This window comes from Procambarus clarkii, chromosome 41, assembly GCF_040958095.1.
Source record: "Procambarus clarkii isolate CNS0578487 chromosome 41, FALCON_Pclarkii_2.0, whole genome shotgun sequence".
Taxonomy (NCBI): Eukaryota; Metazoa; Arthropoda; class Malacostraca; order Decapoda; family Cambaridae; genus Procambarus; species Procambarus clarkii.
Window position 1 is genome coordinate 32,695,697 of NC_091190.1, and position 23,900 is coordinate 32,719,596.

Here is a 23,900-nt window from a genome sequence, read left to right on the forward strand (position 1 = left end):
ATTTTATTGAAGGTACCAAAGAATTGAGTTCATTAAGAAAAACTATCTGGTCTTTGTTGCACGGCCATAACCACGGTAGTTTGGTTTAGGTATGTTGATGATATTTTGTGCTTATGGCCGTGCAACAAAGACCAGATAGTTTTTCTTAATGAACTCAATTCTTTGAGTTCATTTGAGCCTCACGTACTTTATAAACTGGAATGCCGAGGATGTCTTTTCCACAGAACTGTACTACTGGGGAACTCTGGCACAAAGGAAACTTGCAGATGGAAGGCAATGACCTGCCTGATGTGACTTCCCACACCTTCACCGAGATGTCAATCCGGAGCATAATCTCACGTGTCTCGAGTAAGGATCGGTGTAGACACGATCTGGGGCGACTCGACACCTCCCTGTGTCATGGCACCGTTGATGGCTGGTTACAGACGGCATTTCTAGTACCGGTCCGGTAGTCCTTCAGGGAGACGGGAACCTGGAATACAGGGGTCGGATTATTTAGAGTCACAGCGACAGTTAAATCAGTACTCACAGCATACTCCTCTACTAGGCCAACACCTAGTCCCAACAGGGCTGCTCGTACATCGAGGATGGCATTCGCTCTGCCACCGTCAGGTCGACCAACGTTCCGTATAACGCTGCATTTAGGCTCAGCAATCACGCGGGGGGTGTCAACCTGTCGGAAACAGTCACTCATAATATCACGTCTCGTACCTCCTGTATCTACCATCACCTTCCAGGTCCCTCCTTTGACTGCATCACTCGCAGTGCAAATCTCCAATCCCTGGGACCTCTTCACGATGTTCATGGGAGCCATCATCTGTCGGGTCGTCCACTGGTCCTTACTGAGAACACACACAAGAACAAAAAATACCGCTAGGAAACATTTGGTTAACTTAGGGACAAGTTTCCTGAGCTTGAAATGTCCATAGCCGGCTACATCCATTAGCCTGGTTTGGACCAAAGAGGGCTCTAGAACCTTTACACATACCTCACATACCTCCGACGTCTGGGGAATCTCTGGCCGGTTCAATGAACGCTGTACCTTGCCATACCGCAAGTACACATCCGCCTTCGCTCCAGACTCTTTGGTATCCTTGGGTACTTGCACACGAGGCCTCTCTTCTCGCTCAGTCGCTTCTGCCATCATAACCTCATGCTTCTTGTCGGGAAACGATTCGAGAGACTCTGCTAGAACGTTCTCAATCTGTCGGGTAGAGGACAAATTAAACATAGTATTTAATTCCGGGTCCGTCTGTACCTGGACATTAACACTGCCTGCTGTTACCTCAGACCTTGTTGTTCCGGCTGGCTCGTCCGCGACCTTGGGATGATTGTTGCTCCAATCTGTCACCAAGTCGTTGGCTAGTACCAAGTCAATCCCAGCTATAGGGAGGGTATCGACTACTGCCAACGCACATGTGCCGCTGAAGTAAGGCGAGTCGAGATGTACCGGCACTAAGGGGCGACGTACTGCGTCCTAGGAAACCCAACCAGGATAACCTTTTGTCTCCCTTCCACACTCACTCCCTCGGGTAACGAGCTACTCACGATCAGGGACTGGGCTGCTCCACTATCTCTGAGCACTACAACTGATCTACCAGTGTGATCACTCGTTACATACCCGCTTGAAGTGTGAGGGGCGAACAAACTTGGTTCTTCCTGAGTAGTCGTAGACTGGCTTCCTGCTGGTGATGTTACACAGCTCATTAACATCACCTCCCTACGCGGGCCGCTACCTCTTCTGCCTCGGCACATAGCAGCTACATGCTCTTTCTGCCCACAAGTCCAGCACACCATATTCCTCCTCGGACTCCGGTGTTTCGGGCTACTAGGACTTGTCCTTCGAGGGCTACTTGGGGGCGTCTTCTTAGCGCTTTGTGGGACGGGGGTCTCCTCTTTGTCATTACGAGGTTTGTCAAACCGGCGTGGGTAATTCCTCGGGACGTACTTAGCAGAAGGCCTATGCGTTAAGATGTATTCCTCAGCCATGGTGGCTGCCGCACTCAAGGTCTCCACCTGCTGCTCCTCTAAGTATGTCTTTAGATCTCCAGACAGACAGTCCTTGAAGTCCTCTAACAGTATGAGCTGCTCGAGGTCTTCTTTGGTCTCCACCTTCCGAGAGGCACACCATTCCTGGAAAAGTCGCTCCTTGATAGTGGCGAATTCGGTGTAAGTGTGCTCTGAGGTCTTTTTCAGGTTCCTGAACTTCTGCCTGAAAGCCTCAAGTACCAATTGGTACGCCATGAGCACTACCTTCTTCACCTTGTCATAATCGCCGGAGTCGTCAAGGGACAACGTGGAGTAGGCGATTTGGGCCTTCCCAGTCAAGACTGACTGTATCATGATGGCCCAATTCTGCCTTGGCCACTCCAAAGAGGCAGCGACTTTCTCGAAGGCCGCGAAAAACTTCGACACTTCCTTCTCATTGAATTTTGGGACCATTTTGATGTTCCTTACCGGATCGAAAATACTTGTTTCCATTCTTTGCCTCCCACCACCTAATCGCAATACTTCTAGCTCATGTTGTCTCTGTCTTTCTTTTTCTTCTCTCTCTCGCTGTTTCTCTTCCCTTTCTCGCTCTTCTCTTTCTCTTTCTCGTTCTTCTCTCTCTCGTTTCTCTGCTCTTTCTCGCTCTTCTTTTTCTCGTTTCTCTGCTCTTTCTCGCTCTTCTCTTCTTTCTTCTCATTCTAATTCTAAACGCCTCATCTCTAATTCTTTTCCTAATCTCTCTCTTTCCATTTCTTGTCTTTCTCTTTCCATTTCTAATTTCTTATCTTCTCTCTCTCTAGCTTTCTCTTCTCTCTCTTTAGCGATTTCTAGCTTTTTCCATTCTATTTCACGATGGATCTCTAGTTCACGCATTTTCACAGTAAGTAAACTTATATTTAGTTCACTCTCATCACTTTCGACATCACTGCTCTTACCTTCCTTTTCAGTGGAAGCTATTTCCTCACCTTCCTTTATACTAGGTGCCTCGCCTTCCTGTTTCTCCTCTGCCTTCAAATGCCGGTGAACCTTGGACAAGATCTCCACACGGGAATCACTGGCACGGATCTTGATCTCCAGGTAGGCACTCACTAGTACAAGTTCCTGTTTGCCCAAATATTTCAATCTGGCAAGACAGTCCTCCCTGTTCAGAAAAGCCTGAACATCGTCCAGATCGTCTATGGTCACTTTTTCCGCCATCTTCACTTGGTACACTAGCACTTAACACACCGCTTCACTTTAGCACTTAACGCACGGAGCACTGTTCTACGTCAATATTGCACTTTATCGCGCCAAACACTGCACTTGCCAATATTGCACGTAATTACACCGGGCACCGCGTTACACAATATTGCACTTAATCACAGCGAGCATATCGCTCAGCAATATTGCACTGAATCACACCGAGGACCGCACTATACAATATTGCACTTAATCACAGCGAGCACCGCACTGCACAATATTGCACTTAGTCACACCGAGCACCGCACAGGACGTATAACGTCCTAATAGTCACACACAGGGGGAATTATTTACAGGGATTACGCCACTTCACCACCCCTGTCAAACATACTTGACAAGGGGTCGGATCCCGCAGGGGATGCCAATTATGTTACAGCCCTCTCGGGTCGCAACCGGGTTCTTTCTCTGATGTTGTTAGAGGTAGGGTATCCGGCCCCAAGCTAGTAGTGGCTTTCAAGGAATGTGATCCGTATCGCAAGTAAATCAAAGGGGAAGGGAAATAAAGGCAAAAACTAAATAATATAATTATTACCGTCACCATAAATAATATATAAAAGGTTACACAAAGGGGGGGGGGGGTTAAACACTATAATACACAACATAGTCTTCCTCTGAGGACGCTGGACGTTCACGGTGCTCAACAAGGCTAAGCTCTTAATCCTCTTGTGGCCTTACGATGAATCCTTCGATTCTCTTGAGTTTACCCTGGCCACAGGCCAACCAAATCACAGTTCCACTGGGGGCACCGTCGTGGAGGCCATCAACCACAAGTCCAGCCGGTAGCTGGCAGGTTCCAATCAGCAACGCTGGGTAGGCCACTCCACGACCGATACTAGGGTTGCGAGCCCTAGTCAGGAGCCTCGTGTGATCCCACAGATCACTCTCCTCACCACAACGCCTCAGTGGTTAAGCGTCTCCACCAGTCAGCCCCGGGTACGACAATCCCTCAACTGCCACGTCACAGGCAGGCTAACACCACAGTGTTCATCCGGGGGGTGACTCACAGCTGCTGCAGCAAATACTTCGAGACAAGACGGCTGCCTTGAGTAGACTGATCCACTGTCCGATTCAGCAGTCCCAGGTCGACTCTGTAATCAGACACGTCATCAGTAATAGGGACACTCTAGGGCACCTCACTTACAGGCTTAGACACAAACGCCCGACGTATCCACTCCATAGATGGCGTTGCTGTCTAAGCTCCACCTCACCAGAGGTCAGCAGCGGCTGTGTTATAAGCTGATCAGGACGGGAAACTAGCCCTTGTGGCCAGTATATCTCGTCCTCACTAGGTGGCGTCGTCCATTTGGAGGGGGTTTTGGGAGCTGACCCACAGATGGCGCGGTCGTCACTGCTCCGTGCTCGAACGCTGGGCTCGGGTCCGTAACAAAGAGGTTCCTTATCTTTTTTGTACAGCAGGCCTTAGTCCACCAGGTATAACCAGGATGTAGACACCAAATTATCCTCTTTGAGGTAGCTTCCATCACCCAGTAACTGGTACACAAAGCATGCTTCCTCGTCTTGACCTGTCAAAAGGGCGCTAGCTGTGAAGCCAGAATCCTAATATATGACAGCTATATCAGAGAAAACACTGTACAAGGAACCATAAAGACCTAGGCTTAATTACCTTGAGTCGATCATTTGTGATCTAACTGGCTCACCCTATATCTACTGACATTAATGGCCACAAATGAAAGATAAACGGGTTTCGGAAAGACACTTCCCTTGAAATTGATGACAGCGTGTTGATGATGGCAGATCACTACTCTGATCTTCCATAACACTTCGTCCAAGAGAATTTATAGGAGCCGAATTTGCTCCACGACTCTGTGGTCTAACAACAATAACAATGGCTGACCACTCCCTCCTCCCTGACGCTACGGGTCTACATTGTCCAGATGACAGTAAGTGATAGAAGGGTCACATTTACTCTATTTTAATTCTGATAATTAAGTTAATTTATATGAGATGTTTTTATGATGGTAAAGTCCAAAGACTAATGTATTTAAGAATTATTCCCAGCATAATAGGTGGTGAATTTATAATAGTATGTCGGAATAATATCCCATTTTCTATAGATGGAAATTCCACTACAAGTTACATTTTCTATGGGTAACTTGTTTATACAACGCAGCAGCAATATTATCTGCCTGCATGTAATATTATTAAATGGTGTCGGATTTTCCGACATAATTCCCCGGGGGCTGCTCACGGGTCGAAGTCCTCTTTAGAACAGACGAACACCGATACTCCTCCTTCGAATTATTAGATTAATTTGATGTCAGTAGTTAGTAATCACACATTTGTGCGTCTGTTCGTACAGGACGGATGTTCCGTACTAGATTTGCAGGGGTTAGAAGTCTAATGCGATTTCATTTCCCTGTTAACTCTTGAAAGGCTAAAATTCAAGCCTAATTACATATTATTTAACCCAGAAGACTGGATGTGATCAAGTACTACAGTCAAGTATGATTCAGGGACTGCAGTGAGATAAGTGACATTAGATATAACTTGAAGTTTGTTCAGGTAACTGGTCACTGATATATAAACACTGAGGCCCATGGAATACATCTTGATTAAATAATAAATGTATCAAATCAGTCATCAGATTTATTGGGGTTTAATTTAGTTAATTGATTCAGAAGCTTGAATAGCTCATCATTAAAGTAAAGTATGGTTCTGAGACTGCAGTGGGTTCAGTGACATTGGTCGCAGTGACTTGTAGCTGTTTAGGCTACTGTTCACTGATTTGCCACTGAGGCCTCATGAACTCATCTTCAGCTTTAAATGATGATACTAACATCAACCTCTGTTGTTATAGTCATCTGTAATCTCCTTAGTATAATGCTACTTGAGAAATATAATCAGCTGACAAATTTAGATTTCTATTGGTATTGTTTATCTGCAGGCATAGGTCTTCTCAGGCTTGATACTGGGCCTGAGAGTAATTTACCTCCTGCAGAGTTTAACATGGTTATGCCCTGATATTTAGTAGGGCTACCGATGAATCGATGGCAATAGTCTGTCCCAACAAGGAGACCGAAGTCGGTGAGGTGATCAGACTTAATATTATCTGCCAATTTTATTCCTCTATTTTTCAGGAATTTGGCTGTTGCTCTCAGACCTTGAACTTGTAGGTCTACTGGTATTTTGTCCACCACAATGGCTTGTACTCGACAGACGTACCTGCCTAAACGTACTGATGGTTGTACCACCTGGTAGACTTGAGGTCCTGCATCTGTTACAAACCCTGAGATATTGAATGACATCTGGGCTACAGGCCTTAATTGTAGTTCATCTGCCAGCTTTTTAGTGACATATGTTCTCTGGGACCCTTGGTCAAACAACCCACGGGTATGGACCTTGGCCCTCTTATTCAGGATGGTAATTTGGGCAGTAGGCAAAGTCGCATTACCTTTAGACTTTGCCGATTGGACACTCTTCGTTTGTTGCACCTTGCAGTACTGTACAGTGGTGGGAATGCTATCATCCACCTTGGGTCTTGAATACGTTAATTTCGCACAGTGCTGCATGGTGCCTACCTCTTCTACACTTGTTACAGGTGTTGAATTGGGTATCACAATAGTCTATGTTGTGTGACATGAGACACCTTGAACATCTCCCTAATTCCTGGAGTCGCTCAATACGAGTGTCTCTGGTTGGATAATTAGCACAACAGTATGTTGAATGTTTCTTTTTGCAGAACATACATGTCCCCCAGCCTACTGCACGTTTGGAAGTTACCGGTTTGGGTGAACTAGTAACAGTAGGCTTGGAGGATTCTGCTGCATTGACAGGATTTCTGCAACTTGATGTTTAAGTAATTGGTTGATGTTTATTTAGGGTAGTTGTTTTACCCTTTAATTGACTATTATTTTCTATTTCTGAAGGCTTTGATGAGGCTTTAACTTCCTCATTTGCTCGTCGTTTGTTTATGATGGAATGTAAACCTTCAGTGATGTCCTGTACTGTCAGGATGGTGTTATGTTGATGTGCATATAATTCATCTAGTATATCGCTGGACAATTTTCGTTGAAGGACTACTTTGGTCATCCATTCACTAGTAATTATATCAACCTTAAGACTGAATGTTCTTAGTAGTGACTCAAACTCCATGCTGAAGGATTGTAATGAGTCAGCAGTCTGATCAGGTTGAGGTAAATCCAGCAATTGTAGTACTAGATGTATGACAGTTTTCTCATTGCCAGCATTATCCCTAGGAAGCTGGACTGGGAAATTAGTGCTGTCGCTATTTTCATTTACATTTTCTACTACTGGTTCAGCTTCACCTCTAGCTTGGAGGCATGTCCAGCTTTATCAGGGCTTTTTCTTCCGCAATGTTGGCAATGTAGGCTCTAGCTGCATGAGCCGCTGCCTCACACCCTTGGGGAATGCCAAACCCAAGCTGTTTTGGCTTCAGAATGCCGGCTGCTGCCTGACTAACTGCTCTAAACAGCATCCTTAGCGAGGAGACGCCGGAGTGAATTGCCCACAGCTATCGGTCTGATTCCTCCATCTTTTTTCCTCAGGGCACAGAGGGTAGCGCCAAAAAAGAGAGGCCGTATGGTCTCTGGTATGTTGCCAGCTAGACATGTGTTGGCGAATCTAGTTAGTTCCACCAGGAGACCCTGTGCAATGTCTCCCAGTGCAGGGTTGAGCATTTGTTTGATGTGGTTGGGTCTTAGTCCTGTGAACCCACCTGCTGATTCTGGTGGGAAGGATAAAGCTGCTTTATGCACCATGGATTCGAGCACACACAGGGGTTCTGCTCTGGTGACACCGACTAGGGGAACACTGTCGTCACGAGGAGCTCTGGGTGGGTGTTTTTCCCTCAGGGCTTGTGCTGTATCGGCATCCCTGGTGGCAACTGTGTCTTCACTGGTGATGACTCTGATCGCCCCTATTGTGTTGCCTTCTTCTATTTTCTTGGTGACTGTTGCTCTGATTTTGGATGCCTCGGTTCTGCTGTTGATACCTTTCCTGCCGAGGATGTTTTTGGCACGGGTGGGGAGGGGTGCCTGGTTGTCCTCTCTAGGAAAACTATTTATAGCCATAATGACCGACGAAGCTAGTGATTTGTCTCTCCTTGCAGGGACAGCTAGGCATATGTTTCCAAATAGGAGAAGGTTGCGCCATGCTTGGATGGTTCCGGGGGAGTCATTGACCTATTTCAAGAGGCTGGATAGTTTGGCCTGGGGCCGGGCAGCTTTGGGAATGTGCTGCAAGGTTCCAACCGATGTTGCTTTGATGGCTTCTAGTAGATTCTCAGTCGAAATGAAGCTGTTGGAGGTATTTTCCCTGACTGCTGGAGTAGGGCCTTGATTGATACCCTCTTTGGGAGGGCGCCACATACCCGGACAATCGGTTCCGTTGTGAGCATGCTTGCGCACATCTCCGTTACGCTTGAGTCTCCACACCTTGTCACACAGTTGGCACGTGCCATACCTGTCGTCGCTTGATGGCTCCTCTTGGCTGAGAGAAGCCTGGCTGTCAGTCGTGACCTGCGACATCGGCGGGCGCTGGGCAGGCGCTGGGCGAGCGCTGTACGGACGCTGGGCGGGCGCTGGGCAGAAGTAGCGTGAGGGGGTGAACATAGGGAGGTAGCGGTCGCGGTTGGGGTGGGCAGTAGTGAGGGGGGCACTCGTGGGATGGGTAACGGTACACACTACCGGGTATGGGGAGGGGGGAGTCAGTATGGGGAGGGAGGGGGGTCAGTATGGGGAGGGGAGGGGGTCAGAGGGGTGACACTAACACTAACATGCTCTAATCTTTCTAACAAACGTGACTTAACATAAGCTTTCCCCCTTCCATTTCTTTCTTTCTCTTTCCTTTTCTTTATCTCTTCTCCCTTTTTCTGTTCATTGTCTTCTCCTACGCTCCCTTGCTATCCTCTTCTTTTTCCTATTTCTATCTCCTTCGGTGGTTATAATAGGAGCTGCCTCGTATGGGCCAATAGGCCTGCTGCAGTTCTCATTACTACTATCCCCTACACCTGACTTTCCTCCTCAGCTCTCTCTTGCCTATTTATTGCCTGTCCCTACCTCCTCATCACAATCGACTTGAGAATGGTCCAGGACGGACCGAAACGTCATCGTCCCTTCAATTTCTAGTGTGTGGTCTGGTCAACATACTTCAGCCACGTTATTGTGACTCATCGCCTGCATATATATATATATTTATATATATATATATATATATATATATATATATATATATATATATATATATATATATATATATATATATATATATATATATATATATATATATATATATATATATATGTCGTACCTAATAGCCAGAACGCACTTCTCAGCCTACTATTCAAGGCCCGATTTGCCTAATAAGCCAAGTTTTCATGAATTAATGTTTTTTCGTCTACCTAACCTACCTAACCTAACCTAACCTAGCTTTTTTTGGCTACCTAACCTAACCTTACCTATAAATATAGGTTAGGTTAGGTTAGGTAGGGTTGGTTAGGTTCGGTCATATATCTACGTTAATTTTAACTCCAATAAAAAAAAATTGACCTCATACATAGAGAAAAGGGTTGCTTTATCATTTCATAATACAAAAATTATAGTAAATATATTAATTCAGGAAAACTTGGCTTATTAGGCAAATCGGGCCTTGAATAGTAGGCTGAGAAGTGAGTTCTGGCTACTAGGTACGACATATATATATATATATATATATATATATATATATATATATATATATATATATATATATGTCGTACCTAGTAGCCAGAACGCACTTCTCAGCCTACTATGCAAGGCCCAATTTGCCTAATAAGCCAAGTTTTCATGAATTATTTGTTTTTCGGCTACCTAACCTACCTAACCTAACCTAACCTAACATTTTCGGCTACGTAACCTAACCTAACCTATAAAGATAGGTTAGGTTAGGTTAGGTAGGTTTGGTTAGGTTCGGTCATATATCTACGTTAATTTTTACTCCAATAAAAAAAAATTGACCTCATACATAATGAAATGGGTAGCTTTATCATTTCATAAGAAAAAAAAATAGAGAAAATATATTATTTCAGGAAAACTTGGCTTATTAGGCAAATCGGGCCTTGAATAGTAGGCCGAGAAGTGCGTTCTGGCTACTAGGTACGACATATATATATATATATATATATATATATATATATATATATATATATATATATATATATATATATATATATATATATATATATATATATATATATATATATATATATATATATATATATATAAATATATATATATATGCAGGCGATGAGTCACAATAACGTGGCTGAAGTATGTTGACCAGACCAGTAGTTTTATCTGTTACGTGCGAATGCCATGGAGAAAATGAAGTCTTCTCCGTTTCTCGTTTAACACCATAAAACGAGAATATGATAATATTCAAGTCCCTATAATTGCAACCCAGTTCTCATTAACGTATTACATTCATAATTGCGCGGAAAAGAATTATTCGTGATTAATAATTTCTGTGGTGAATGCGAGAGACGGGTTGAGGGAGGCGGCGACGCCATTGCGAGAGGAGGGATCCCTGGCGTGAAGAGTGGCGAGACACTTGGTAGTGACTGGGGAATTTATCGGTAAGAATTACGCTGATACTCGGTCAACAGTTGATAATTACTCATCTACATGTTCTATAGTGCCCAGCCAGTTAATAACGCATCAACAATTGAAGCCATGACCCGTAATTACACGTACACAGAAGTGAACGTCAGGGACTGGCTGACGCGATACCGGCAGACCTCAGTATTCAATACGCTCACGATAAGTATATGTTTCTCGTTTGATGCATCATCCTAGATTATATATTTGTGAGTAGTCTGTCGTTATATAGCGAGGAGACCCAATATACAACGTTAGTACAAGTTCGGCAATTTCCTCCGTTTTCATGAATATTGAAATTAAAACGTAGCCTATTCAAATGCTACTTAATTTTCTCTGATTTCAGCGTGTATGCGAGGAGTCATCAAGTTGTTTCTCTTCATTCGTGTTATTCACCTCTAGTTCCTTCTCTGGAGATCCTGTGAACACGAGGACGAATGACGAAACGATGTTATAGAAATCGTCTTAAAGCTAAGACCCTTTTCGTACAAATTTATTTTACATGATTTGATTCTTACATAATTCTTGTAGAATCTTTACCTTGAATAGATTATTACCAGAAATGACGATTGGTAATTAATGTGTTTGCTCTGACTGTTGCTCAGTAATTTATAATCTTTAATATTCACAATTTGAGTTCTCATATTTGAATCTATAGTAGTTTAGATTTTTAATATCATTTACTAAGCAATGAACTGGTGGCGAACCACACTAGCTCCTAGATGTATATGAATTTATAGAAATACCCCCCCAATGTAGGTCTCTGAGGTTCTGACTTTAATTAATTAATAATACAGTCCATTCATTATTTCAAGTGATAATCCTTTTAATAATTATCCATAGACACTGGTTCTCTAGTGTTATTCTAATGATCACTTTTATTAGTTTTCCCTCTTTTCTCAAAAGTGGGTTGTCCTTCGATTTATTAAATCAAATAAGTAAATAATTTAATATATGAGTCAAGCCCCAGATATCCCACAAGACATGATTCACCTTAACAGTGACCAGAGACATGGTTCACCTTAACAGTGACCAGAGACATGGTTCACCTTAACAGGGACCAGAGACATGGTTCACCTTAACAGGGACCAGAGACATGGTTCACCTTAATAGTGACCAGAGACATGACTCACCATAACAGTGACCAGAGACACGGTTCACCTTAACAGTGACCAGAGACATGGTTCACCTTAACAGTGACCAGAGACATGGCTCACCTTAACAGTGACCAGAGACATGGTTCACCTTAATAGTGACCAGAGACATGACTCACCTTAACAGTGACCAGAGACACGGTTCACCTTAACAGTGACCAGAGACATGGTTCACCTTAACAGTGACCAGAGACACGGTTCACCTTAACAGTGACCAGAGACATGGTTCACCTTAACAGTGACCAGAGACACGGTTCACCTTAACAGTGACCAGAGACATGGTTCACCTTAATAGTGACCAGAGACATGACTCACCATAACAGTGACCAGAGACACGGTTCACCTTAACAGTGACCAGAGACATGGTTCACCTTAACAGTGACCAGAGGCATGGTTCACCTTAACAGTGACCAGAGACATGGTTCACCTTAACAGTGACCAGAGGCATGGTTCACCTTAACAGTGACCAGAGACATGGTTCACCTTAACAGTGACCAGAGGCATGGTTCACCTTAACAGTGACCAGAGACATGGTTCACCTTAACAGTGACCAGAGACACGGTTCACCTAACAGTGACCAGAGACATGACTCACCTTAACAGTGACCAGAGACACGGTTCACCTTAACAGTGAACAGAGACACGGTTCAGCTTAACAGTGAACAGACACGGTTCACCTTAACAGTGACCAGAGACATGCCTCACCTTAACAGTGACCAGAGACATGGTTCACCTTAACAGTGACCAGAGACATGGTTCACCTTAACAGTGACCAGAGACATGGTTCACCTTAACAGTGACCAGAGACATGGTTCACCTAACAGTGACCAGAGACATGACTCACCTTAACAGTAACCAGAGACATGACACACCTTAACAGTGACCAGAGACATGGTTCACCTAACAGTGACCAGAGACATGGTTCACCTTCACAGTAACCAGAGACATGACACACCTTAACAGTGACCAGAGACATGGTTCACCTTAACAGTGACCAGAGACATGGTTCACCTTAACAGTGACCAGAGACATGGTTCACCTTAACAGTGACCAGAGACATGGCTCATTTTCACAGTAACCAGGGACATTCCTCACCTTCACAGTGACATGAGACATGACTCACCTTAACAGTGACCAGAGACATGACTCACCTTAACAGTGACCAGAGACATGGTGTTACGGCCCTACTGGGACGCAACCGGGTTCTTCTCTGATGGTAGTAGAGCTTGGGAATCCGGCCCCAAGTTAGTAGAGGCTTTCAAGGGGTGTGTTCCGTAACGCAAGTTAATCTAAAGGGGGAGGGATACAAATATTCCAATTTATATATATATATATTTTCCACCACCATATATAAATAAATAACAGTCACACGCGGGGGTTATAACTACACAATTATGTACAGGTTCGTCTTCCTCCGAAGACACTGGATGCTCGACGGTGCTCACTCTGGGTAGCCCTGGTTCCTTCTTCCGTGGCCCACGATGAATCCACTATGATTCTATGACGAATCTACCCTGGCCACAGGCCAGCCAAATCACAGTCCCACTGGGTGCTTCGTCGTGGAGGCCTTCAACCACAATCCAGCCTGTAGATGGCAGGTACCGATCAGCTCCGCTGTGTAGGCCACTCCACGACCGATGCTAGGGTTGCGAGCCCTAGGCAGGAGCCTCGTGTGATCCCGCTGATCACTCTCCTCACTAAGCACCACAGTGGCTAGTCTCTTCCTCCAGCCAGCCCCGGATAAGGCGATTCCAAACACTGCCACTCCTCAGGCAGGCTATTACTCTCAACAGAGCTCGTCCAGGGGTGGCTCACAGCTTCTTCAAAGCAGACTGGTGAAGAGACCTTGGCTGCCTTGGGTAGACTGATCCTTCGTCCAACACAGCAGTCCCAGGTCGACTCTGCAATCAGACACGTCATTAATACTGGGACGCTCTAGGGAACCTCACTTACAGGCTTAGACACAAACGTCCACCTCTATGCTCCATAGATGGCGTTCACTGTCTAAGCGCCACCTCACCAGAGGTCAGCAGCGGCTACGTCATGAGCTGATTAAGACGGGAATCCAGCACGTATTGCCGGCGTCTCTCGTCATCACTAGATGGCGTCGTCCATTTGGAGGGGGTTTCGAGAGCGGACTCACAGATGGAGTTGTCATCACTGCTCCGTGCTCTGACGCTAGACTCGGGTCCATAACACCTCCCCACCAAAAGAATTTGGTTTGGGTTTCTATAAAAGGGAAAACAAACCAAATTAGTACGTGGGTACAACTCCAAACGGACTCATATAAACAATGAACTGGAGTGGCGAGGATGTCTTGTCTGCAAAACTGCCCTACTAGGAGATTCTGGCACAAGGAAAACTTTAAGATGGTAGGCAATGACCTGCCTGATGTGACTTCCCACACCATCACTGAGATGGCAAGCAGGGGCTTAATCTCACGTGTCTTTAGTAAGGATCGGCACAGGCGCAATGTGGGGCGAATCGACACCTCCCTGTGTCGTGGCACCGTTGGTGGCTGGTCGCAGACGGCATTTCTTACACCGGTCCGGTCGTCCTTCAGGGAGACGGGAACCTGGAATACAGGTGTCTGATAATTTAGAGTGACAGCGTTAGTTGTTAATTCGGTACTTACAGCATAACTGTTCAACAGAGCTGCTTGTACATTGAAGATGGTGTCTGCTCTGCCACCGTCATGTCGACCAACGTTCCGTATAATGCTGAATCCAGGCTCAGCAATCACACAGGGGGTGTCAACCTGTCGGAAACAGTCACTCATAATATCATTTCTCATACCTCCTGTATCCACCATCACCTTCCAGGTCCCTTCTTCAACTGCAATACTCACAGTGCAAGTCTCTAATCCCTGGGGTCTCTTCATGATGTTCATAGGAGCCATCATCTGTCGGGTCGTCCACTGGTCCTTACTTAGAACACACACGAGAACAAAACAAAATACTGCTAAGAAACATTTGGCTAACTTAGGAATAAGTTTCATGAGACTGTAATGTTCATAGCCGGCTATATCCATTAGCCTGGTTTGGACCGAAGAGGGCACTAGAACCTCCGCACATACCTCACATACCTCTGACGTATGGGAAATCTCTGGCCAGTTCAGTGAACGTTGTACCTTGCCATACTGCAAGTACTGATGTTCCTTCACTCCAGACTCTTGGGTATCCGTGGGTGCTTGTACCCGAGGCCTCTCCCCTTGCTCAGTCGCTCTTGTCACCATAACCCCATGTTTCTTGTCGGGAGAAGAATTGGCAGAATCTGTTAGAATGCTGTCGATCTGTTGGGTAGAGGAAGGATTAAACAAGTTAAGTTGTTGTACGTCTGCCTGTACCTGGATATTACTGTCTCTTGTTGTCACCTCAGACCTTATGCATGCTCCGGCTGGCTCGTCCACAACCTTGAGATTATCGTAGTCCCAACCTGTCACCAAGTCGTTGGCTAGAACTACGTCTATCCCAACTATAGGCAGGGTATCAACTACTGCCAACGCGCATGTGCCGCTGAAGTAAGGCGAGTCTAGATGTACCGGCACTAAGGGGACAACGTACCGCATCATAGGAAACCCAACCAGGACAACCTTTTGTCTCCCGTCTACACTCACTTCCTCGGGTAGCAAGTCTCTCACGATCAGGGACTGGGCTGCTCCACTATCTCTGAGCACTACAACTGATTTACCAGTATGACCACTCGTTACATACCCGCCTGAAGTGTGAGGGGCAAACAATCTTGGTCCTTCCTGACTAGTCATCAGAGACTGGATTCCTACTGATGGTGTCACACAGCCCATCAGCATCACCTCCCTACGTGGACCGCTACCTCTTCTGCCTCGGCACATAGCAGCGACGTGTCCTTTCTGCCCACAAGTCCAACACACTACATTCCTCCTTGGACTATAGTGTTTCGGACTGCTAGGACTAGTCCTTCGAGGGCTACTTGGGGGCGTCTTCATAGCACTTTGTGGGACGGGTCTCTCTTCGTCTTGACGAGGTTTGCCAAACAGACGTGGGTAATTCCTAGGGACATACCTAGTGGAAGACCTATGTGTTAGGATGTATTCTTCAGCCATAGTGGCTGATGCACTTAAGGTCTTTACCTGTTGCTCTTCTAGGTATGTTTTCAGATCTCCAGACAGACATTCCTTAAAATCCTCCAACAAAACAAGCTGTTCGAGTTCTTCTTTCGTCCTTACCTTCCGAGAGGCACACCACTCCTGGAAAAGCCGTTCCTTGATGGTCGCGAACTCGGTGAACGTGTGCTCCGAGGTCTTTTTCAGGTTCCTGAACTTCTGCCTGTAAGCCTCGGGCACCAACTGGTAAGCCATGAGCACTACCTTCTTCACCTTGTCATAATCACAGGAGTCAACAAGGGACAACGTGGAGTAGGCGATTTGGGCCTTCCCAGTCAAGACGGACTGTATCATGATGGCCCAATTCTCCTTTGGCCATTCCAAAGAGGCTGCAACCTTCTCGAAAGCAGCTTCTCTTTCTCTTCCTCACTCTTCTCTTTCTCTTTCTCTTCTTTCTTCCCTTTCTCGCTCTTCTTTCCTCTCTAATTCTAAACGCCTCATTTCCATTTCTTTATCTTTCAATTCTCGTTCTATTTCTAATTTCTTCCATTCTATCACACGGTTTATTTCTAAGGCACGCATTTTGACAGTTAGAAAGCTTATATTCAGTTTACCTGCATCACTTTCAATGTCACTACCTTTATCTTCCTTTTCAGTGGAAGCTACCACCTCACTTTCCTTTGTACTCTGTGCCTCGCTTCCCTGTTTTTCCCCAGCCTTCAAATGTTTGTGGACCTTTGACAAGATCTCTACACGGGAATCACTTTCACGTATTTTTATCTCCAGATATGCGCTCATTAGCACCCGTTCTTGCTTTCCCAGATATTTCAATCTGGCAAGACAGTCCTCCTTGTTCAGAAAGTCCTGAACATCGTCCAGATCTTCAAGCGTTACTTTTTCCGCCATTGTCACTTAAGTGGTGCACGAGCACTTAATACACCGAGCACTGTACTTCGCCAATGTTACACTTTATCGCACCTAGCACCGCACTTGCCAAAATTGCACGTAATCACACCGGGCACCGCACTCTACAATATTGCACTAAATCACACCAAGCACCGCACTCTACAATATTGCACTAAATCACACCGAGCACCGCACAGGACGTACAACGTCCAAATAGTTATAAACAGGGGAATTATTTACAGGGGATTGCACTACATCACCACCCCTGTCAAACATACTTGACAAGGGGTCGGATCCCGCTGGGGATGCCAATTATGTTACGGCCCAACTGGCACGCAACGGGTTCTTCTCTGATGGTAGTAGAGTTTGGGAATCCGGCCCCAAGTTAGTAGAGGCTTTCAAGGGGTGTGTTCCGTAGCACTAGTTAAACTAAAGGGGGAGGGATACAAATATTCCAATTTATATATATATATATATATATATATATATATATATATATATATATATATATATATATATATATATATATATATATATATATATATTCCACCACCATGTATAAATAAATACCAGTCATACGTGGGGGTTATAACTATACAATTCTGTACAGGTTCGTCTTCCTCCGAAGACACTGGATGCTCGACGGTGCTCACTCTGGGTAGCCCTGGTTCCTTCTTCCGTGGCCCACGATGAATCCACTATAATTCTATGACGAATCTACCCTGGCCACAGGCCAGCCAAATCACAGTCCCACTGGGTGCTTCGTCGTGGAGGCCTTCAACCACAATCCAGCCTGTAGCTGGCAGGTACCGATCAGCTCCGCTGTGTAGGCCACTCCACGACCGATACTAGGGTTGTGAGCCCTAGGCAGGAGCCTCATGTGATCCCGCTGATCACTCTCCTCACTAAGCACCACAGTGGCTAGTCTCTTCCACCAGCCAGCCCCGGATAAGGCGATTCCAAACACTGCCACTCCTCAGGCAGGCTATTACTCTCAACAGAGCTCGTCCAGGGGTAACTCACAGCTTCTTCAAAGCAGACTGGTGAAGAGACCTTGGATGCCTTTTGTAGACTGATCCTTCGTCCAACACAGCAGTCCCAGGTCGACTCTGCAATCAGACACGTCATTAATACTGGGACGCTCTAGGGAACCTCACTTACAGGCTTAGACACAAACGTCCACCTCTTTGCTCCATAGATGGCGTTCACTGTCTAAACGCCACCTCACCAGAGGTCAGCAGCGGCTACGTCATGAGCTGATTAAGGCGGGAAAAGTTTAGAGTTAAAGTGTGATAGACGGTTCGTTGGTGTGTCAGTAAAATGCATAATAGAGGAAGGCAATCATGAATGGTTACGGCCACTTTGAGCCAGTAACCGGGTTCTTAATGTTATAATCTCTTTTTTCTGTATCCAACCCCAAGTCAGTGGTAAGCTTTCAAGAATTTGCTGAGACAAGTAGTAGTGTAAAGAATAAAGGGGAGGAGGGATAAACAACACACAATTCAACCTTCACCAATATATTAACACCTTCACCACTATATATATATTATAATTAAGAATTACTACACCTATTTACAGTGTCTCTTTCACTTGGGACACAATACATCGGCAGTGTTCATCAACCCCGGTGAACCCACCTTCCAGGTACACGTCGTCCACTCGTAATGGAAAACACTGGCGAGTTCACCTTCCTCAACATGGGCTAGTCCACACACACACTGTATCGCCACGATGTGCCACCTCCGATGAGCGGACCCCACCTCCGCTCTACAGATACACATTGGCAGAGGGTTTCAGAAACACGCTGACAGGCGTCTCAAATAGTCCAATACAAGGGTAGCTAGTACCCTGGCAGAAGTCTCTAGTCGCTCACTAACAGCACTTCTCAACAGACGCACCAGTGTCGTCTCGTAACTCTTTCTGGCCAATCCCGGGTACGTCGGTTCATACAACACTGCATACATCAGCAGCTAACACACTGCTTTGACCGATGGCGGCCACTTAGTCCTCACACAGGACCAGGTCAAAAGTTCAGCACTGCCCAAGGTGAACTGCCTTCCTCGATGCAATCGCCTCCTTATGTCACCTCTGTGAAAATAAAACGCCATTAACTATACAGACAGTATACTAGGTGGCCCTAGGATATCACCATTCCACCGGGGAATTGACATTGAAAATTGTAGCCACAAGCTGGAAGGCGTTGATCTCGATACGCAACCCACCAGAGGTCATCATCATCGACTTCACATTCTGACAGACAGGAAACCGGAGCCATTCACCGATGCCACGCCACCATCAACTGATGGCGTTGTCTACATAGCACTCAATACCAGGGGAGCAGGAGTGCAGACCCCATAGATTGTTCTGAAATCGCCTCTCCATTCTCCAGCGGCGGTCGCGATACCGTAACATGGAGGCTCTTCGGTTCTCTAAAGATAATGAACCCAGTAATGGTTCTGTAAAGAACGTGTTTCAGTTTGGTGGGCCAATGAGGGCACTATAGTTTCCCATACAGGTGATTTCATCTCTGTATAGTAAAATGAGAAGAAATCAAATGTTAATAATTTTGTATAAGTTGTGGGAACAGATTGTTGGAGACCTGTTATGCGGATGTGTTGTTGTCCTCATATTCTCAGACTTTATGCTGAGTATCAGAATAATGTGGAGAGCGGGAGGTAGCCAAGTGTACATCGCCGCTAAAAGTATGGTGAGTAACAGAGGTGTGAGTACCCTGGGTGGTCGGGTGGATGCCTGGGGAAAAAGAGGAGTAAGTAGTGTCAAGTCCGGCAGACCTCAAGTCAATAATCGACCTTGGTTGATTACCCAGAGATTATGACGAGATGAATGTATAGCCGATGACAAGAGCGAATGAAGTTAATGTCTTGGATCTGGAGTGGTGGGAGTCAAGATGCTGGACGAGTTCCTCGAGCATAAGTAAGGGAAGATGGATGGCCAAGATTCCAAGGTTTCTGTTCACTTTTTTTAATAATGACTTTCCTCTAGCCTTAATAAAAAAAATCGCTTTTTTCAATTTTGAATATATATAAGATTTTTAACAAGCAGGGTAACCATCTCCACAAATAATGCAGTGATGTGGAGGGCCTTGGCAAGCCGATCTGAAGCTTGGAGCAACAAGTTGGACAAAGTGCATCAGTACTTTAACAAACATCGTATTCAAGACTGAGGAAGTTTCATAAATTACAGTCTACGATGCAGAACCCATGAAGGAATGTCCCCAATTATGCTGAAGGCTTGATAAACACATAAGCGGATCACTACTATTGTTAATCCGCTATATATAGCAGATCAACAATAGCTACCTAGTTAATGGCTACCTAGTTCTGGCTACCTAGTAGCCAGAACGCAGTTCTTGGCCTACTATGCAAGACCCAATTTGCCTAATAAGCCAACTTTTCCCGAATTTCAGTATTTTTCTATTTTTTTCTTACGAAATGATAAAGCTATTCATTTCATTATGTATGAGCTATTTTTTTAAAATTTGAGTTAAAATTCAAATTTGAGTTATCTTGTGGTAGTGTCCGTGGTGTAGTGGTAAGACACTCGCCTGGCGTTCCGCGAGCGCTATGTCCTGGGTTCGTATCCTGGCCGGGGAGGATTTACTAGGCGCAATTCCTTAACTGTAGCCTCTGTTTAACGCAACAGTAAAATGTGTACTTGGATGAAAAAACGATTTTTCGCGGCAGGTGATCGTATTCCAGGGACCTACCCGAAACGCTACGCGTACTAGTGGCTGTACAAGAATGTAACAACTCTTGTATATATCTCAAAAAAAAAAACAATGTAGATATATGACCGAATCTAACCAACCCTACCTAACCTAACCTAACCTATCTTAACCTAACCTAAACTAACATAAGTAAATCAATAATTTATATTCTTAACATAATATAATAATAATATTTGAAATAAACCAATAGGAAACAATTTATTGAAATTAAAGAAAATAAACTCGGCGTATTAGGCAAATAGGCCGAGAAGAGCTTTCTGCCTACTAGGTACGACATATGTTAATATTGTCGGAAAATCCGACACCATTTAATAATATTACATGCAGGCAGATTATATTGTTGCTGCGTTGTATAAACAAGTTACCCATAAAAAATGTAACTTGTAGTGGAATTTCCATCTATAGAAAACGGGATATCATTACCACATACTATTATAAATTCACCACCTATTATGGTGGGAATTATTCTTAAATACATTAGTCTTTGGACTTTACCATCATAAAAACATCTCATATAAAATAACTTAATTATCAGAATTAAAATAGAGTAAATGTGACCCTTCTATCACTTACTGTCATCTGGACAATGTAGACCAGTAGCGTCAGGGAGGAGGGAGTGGTCAGCCATTGTTATTGTTGTTAGACCACAGAGTCGTGGAGCAAATTCGGCTCCTATAAATTCTCTTGGACGAAGTGTTATGGAAGATTAGAGTAGTGATCTGCCATCATCAACACACTGTAATCAATTTGAAGGGAAATGTCTTTCCGAAACCCGTTTATCTTTCATTTATGGCCATTAATGTCAGTAGATATAGGGTGAGCCGGTTAGATCACAAATGATCGACTCAAACAAGGTAATTAAGCCTAGGTCTTTATGGTTCCTTGTACAGTGTTTTCTCTGATATAGCTGTCATATATTAGGATTCTGGCTTCACAGCTAGCGCCCTTTTGACAGGTCAAGACGAGGAAGCATGCTTTGTGTACCAGTTACTGGGTGATGGAAGCTACCTCAAAGAGGATAATTTGGTGTCTACATCCTGGTTATACCTGGTGGACTAAGGCCTGCTGTACAAATAAGATAAGGAACCTCTTCAATGTATGCAGTCTAATACTGTAGTTTGATTGGCTGCATATATATAAATTTAATATAAACCCCCCTAATGTGTAGAGGATCGATTTGTGAGATTATTGCAGAAATACAGTCCACTTAACATCATACAAATTGCTATCGAAGTATATAAATTAATGTAAATATAAATTCTATATAAATTCATATATATTAAATAAATATAAATCTCACAGGTCGGTTCCCACAAATATATTATATATATATATATATATATATATATATATATATATATATATATATATATATATATATATATATATATATATATATATATATGTCGTACCTAGTAGCCAGAACTCACTTCTCAGCCTACTATTCAAGGCCCGATTTGCCTAATAAGCCAAGTTTTCCTGAATTAATATATTTACTATAATTGTTTTCTTATGAAATGATAAAGCAACCCTTTTCTCTATGTATGAGGTCAATTTTTTTTTATTTGAGTTAAAATTAACGAACATATATGACCGAACCTAACCAACCCTACCTAACCTAACCTAACCTAACCTATATTTATAGGTAAGGATAGGTTAGGTAGCCAAAAAAAGCTAGGTTAGGTTAGGTTAGGTAGGTTAGGTAGACGAAAAAACATTAATTCATGAAAACTTGGCTTATTAGGCAAATCGGGCCTTGAATAGTAGGCTGAGAAGTGCGTTCTGGCTATTAGGTACGACATATATATATATATATATATATATATATATATATATATATATATATATATATATATATATATATATATATATATATATATATATATATATATGTCGTACCTAGTAGCCAGAACGCACTTCTCAGCCTACTATGCAAGGCCCAATTTGCCTAATAAGCCAAGTTTTCAGGAATTAATTGTTTTTCGACTACCTAACCTACCTAACCTAACCTAACCTAACTTTTTCGGCTACCTAACCAAACCTAACCTATAAAGATAGGTTAGGTTAGGTTAGGTAGGGTTGGTTAGGTTCGGTCATATATCTACGTTAATTTTAACTCCAATAAAAAAAAAATTACCTCATACATAATGAAATAGGTAGCTTTATCATTTCATAAGAAGTATATAAATTATATGTATATAAATTAATGTAAATATAAATTCTATATAAATTCATATATATTAAATAAATATAAATCTCACAGGTCGGTTCCCACAAATATATATATATATATATATATATATATATATATATATATATATATATATATATATATATATATATATATATATATATATATATATATACATATATATATGTCGTACCTAGTAGCCAGAACTCACTTCTCAGCCTACTATGCAAGGCCCGATTTGCCTAGTAAGCCAAGTTTTCATGAATTCATATATTTTCTCAATTTTTTTTCTTATGAAATGATAAAGCTACCCATTTCATTATGTAATAGGTCAATTTTTTTTTATTGGAGTTAAAATTAACGTAGATATATGACCGAACTTAACCAACCCTACCTAACCTAACGTAACCTATCTTTATAGTTTAGGTTAGGTTAGATAGCCGAAAAAGTTAGGTTAGGTTAGGTTAGGTAGGTTAGGTAGTCGAAAAACAATTAATTCATGAAAACTTGGCTTATTAGGCAAATCGGGCCTTGAATAGTAGGCTGAGAAGTGCGTTCTGGCTACTAGGTACGACATATATATATATATATATATATATATATATGTCGTACCTAGTAGCCAGAACGCACTTCTCAGCCTACTATGCAAGGCCCGATTTGCCTAATAAGCCAGGTTTTCATGAATTAATTGTTTTTCGACTACCTAACCTACCTAACCTAACCTAACCTAGCTTTTTCGGCTACCTAACCTAACCTAACCCATAGAGATAGGTTAGGTTAGGTTAGGTAGGGTTGGTTAGGTTCGGTCATATATCTACGTTAATTTTAACTCCAATAAAAAAAAATTGACCTCATACATAATGAAATGGGTAGCTTTATCATTTCATAAGAAAAAAATTTGAGAAAATATATTAATTCAGGAAAACTTGGCTTATTAGGCAAATCGGGCCCTGAATTGTAGGCTGAGAAGTGCGTTCTGG